Below are 3,381 nucleotides of genomic sequence, written 5' to 3'. Positions count from 1 at the left end.
TAGGCAGAGGATTAGGCTGTTGAGCCACAGTGCCGGCTTCAATTAAGTCTTAAATATTTTTCAAAATGCTTCTCAAGAGCCACTTTGATTTAGAATTGTGTAAGTTCCACTATTAGTTTTCACTATTTTGTGAAAGAACCAAAAACTTTCAATGACTTAAGCAAAGTATATTGGTTCATATAACTTGGAGTAACAGAAGCATCGGGGAAGAATCCAGCTTTAGGCAAAATTACATTCAGGGTTAAAATAAGGTTAAAGGACTCTGCATTTTTCTATCTCTTATTTCCACCTTTTGCTGTATATACCTGACTTACAGATGTCTCCACTTATAGCCATTCATGTTTGAAGCAAAATGACATTCTCTAAGCTTCAAATCAATCACAAGAAAAGGGGTAAGAGACTGTGTCAGAAACCCAGAACAATTATCATCGCCACAAAATGACTGTAACTGGGATGGGGAACATGAAAGCTCAGCTAGTTTTTCTCAGGAGGGCTGATTCTGTTTCCCAACTGCACAGAGCAGCTACAGCTAACATTTTCAGGACTTTAAAAAGTGGTGCTTCAAATTCTGCCTTCTCCCACTCTGCAAACCATCCCTAAAGACAGTGCTCTATAATAAATAACCGCACATCAAAACTTCATTAGCTCCTAGGGAGCCACGTTTAAGACAGAGCATACTAATTTACATGCAATTCTGAGAATTTGTCTGGATCATGAGTCAGGTCAGATCAATAGAGCTAAAACCAACTGACAGAGTAGATATGAGTTTGTTTCTTAAGGAAAGCTTGGAGTCTTGTTTTACTAAAATTACTGTAGCTTTATAAACTCTACAGTTATGTAGTGTGAATTCTTCACCATTTTTCTCATTCACAATGTATTTGTCTCCTTGACTTCTTAGTCTTTCCATATAAATTTTCATATATATATTGGGGCTGGTGCTCTGGCGTAGCAGGTAAAGCCGCACGCCAGCATCCCATATAGTTGCCGGTTAGAGTCCCTGCTGCTCTACTTCCAATCCAGCTCTCTGCTATGGCCTGGGAAAGCAGTAGAAGATGGCCCAAGTTCTTGGGCTCCTGCACTCCTGTGGGAGACCTGAAAGAAGCTCCTGGCTCCTGGCTTCGGATTGGTGCAGCTCTAACTATTGTGGCCTATTGGGGAGTGAACCAGCAGATGGAAAATTTCTCTCTCTCTCTGCCTCTTCTCTCTCTCTCTCTGTCTTTCCTTCTCTCTGTGTGTAACTCTGCTTTTCAAATACATAAATAAATATTTAAAAATATTGTGGCCTCTATAAATTAACTTTAAGTGCTCTTACCTAGTTGAACTTGTATTAGTTTTAGAGAATTCTTGTGTAGATCCTTTGTGATTTTATACACAGATATCATTGTCTAGTCATAGATAAAATGAATGTTATTTCTTTTCTTCAAGTTAATATGCAAATAGGCTTCAACAATTCATAAGAAATGCATATTATCATTTAATTCTATTTTCCACAAAGATTTTGAAGATCTCTAGTGTTTATTTTTCCTTCTTCATTGTGCTAATACTTTCACCCCTTAAAGTATAGTCTCCCTTAAGTTTTCGTAAGAAATTGGTTTCAGGACACCCCAAAGGGTTGCAGAGATAGCAAAATCTGCAGGTGTTCAAACTCCTTATAGAAAATGGTGTGTTTGCAGATCACTACATACATTCCTATACACTTCATATTACCTTTAGAGTAATTATAATACCTGGTATGAGATAAAAGCTTTGTAAATAGTTGCTGCACTGTATTGTTTTGGGATTAATTACAAGATAAAAGTGTGCACATAATCAGTGTTGATTCAATTTTTTCTGGACTTTTGATCCATGAGTAGATGCAGAACCTGAGGATGTGTAATCCAGAGATACAGAAGGCTGACTGTAAATCTACAATCTTTTATAGATGTTAAAATTCAGCTTTCCAGTTTCATTTTGTGTTCTTGTGGTTGAACAAATGAATCTTTCAGTTGCCCACAAGTTCCAGGATTCCTTTCTCTCCTTCAAATGTCTTTCCAGTTGTTTCTTCGTCTCTAAAACTCTCCTCTTGGCTCCTTAACTCTGTCCTTTGGCTAACTGCTACTCATCCTTGGACCCTAGCTTTCTCTGGATGGCATTTCAAGAGTTTTGCATCCTAGGATAGACCCTCTCATTATTTCCATTCAACTACCATGCCCATAGCATTTATGGGAACATTAACTAACATATTCAGTAGACATTTATCCACTAGACCATTTTCCCTGGGGCAGAAATTGAACTTATAATGCTTATTTCTTCAAAACAGATGCTTTTTAAGTATTTCTTGACTAACTAAATTAATATAAATAATACACATATATGTTGACCACTGTATTAACTAAGTTCTGGCATATAAATATATCATATTTCTTTTCCTAAATTTACAAATTCAGTAATCTTGTCCTAAATTTTTGAGTTTTAATATAGCATCCTGAATATCCAATTTAACTTTAATGAATATATAGCAACATAACTTTTCTAGCTACTATTTACTGAGTATGTTATATGTGATAGGCATTACAATAAGTGTTTCACAAATGCTTTATTTTTCAATTATAACAATCTGATATTTAATTATTATCATGCGTTGTCCTTTAATAATTTTAGGAGTTTTGAGGTGGTTCTTTGAATTTCAGAATTGACGAGGTCCACCTTATAAAAGCCATGCAATAATTTTAAGGTGAACATATAGACTAATACATTTATAGACATTCAGAATTTTATTTCTTTTCAACAGTTATTTATTGCTCACTTGATGAGTGCTAAAAATGTGTGGGGTACAATTGACTAAAACATGGTACCATTTCTATTTTTCCAATTCAGGAACTGCACAAATTAGGATTCAGTGTTTCTAAACAATAATAAATAAAAACCTATCCAAGGGTTTGGGAGAAAAAGAAATTACTTCTGAAGTCTTTCAGAAGGAAGTAAGATTCAAGGCAGGTATAATTGACTGTGGTAATGAAATAAACCGGACCTGGAAAAACAAATATCACATTTTCTTTTATTAGTAGAAGTTCATATATACAGAGCATAAAATTGAGTGGATGTTATATCATTTGATATAAGTATGGTTTCACTGAATTGTACCATGTACGTAAAAATATACCCTATTTTCCATACATATTTACCATCTCATGAATCCTTCATTTTGTGATAATTATCCCCATTTTCAATAAAAATAGCATATATCTGTATGTATATAATGTCTACATATGAAGTGAAAGTGGTAAAAAAGAAAATTTTTAACAAGCATATGTAAAATGGAGAATTAAAATAATGATATTAACAGATTTTGAGTCCTCATTTGTCTATTAGGTTTGTTCCTCAAAGAGGTTAATTTTAACT

This window comes from Lepus europaeus, chromosome 9 (genome assembly GCF_033115175.1).
Source record: "Lepus europaeus isolate LE1 chromosome 9, mLepTim1.pri, whole genome shotgun sequence".
NCBI lineage: Eukaryota > Metazoa > Chordata > Mammalia > Lagomorpha > Leporidae > Lepus > Lepus europaeus.
Note: the sequence above shows the minus strand (reverse complement) of the source record.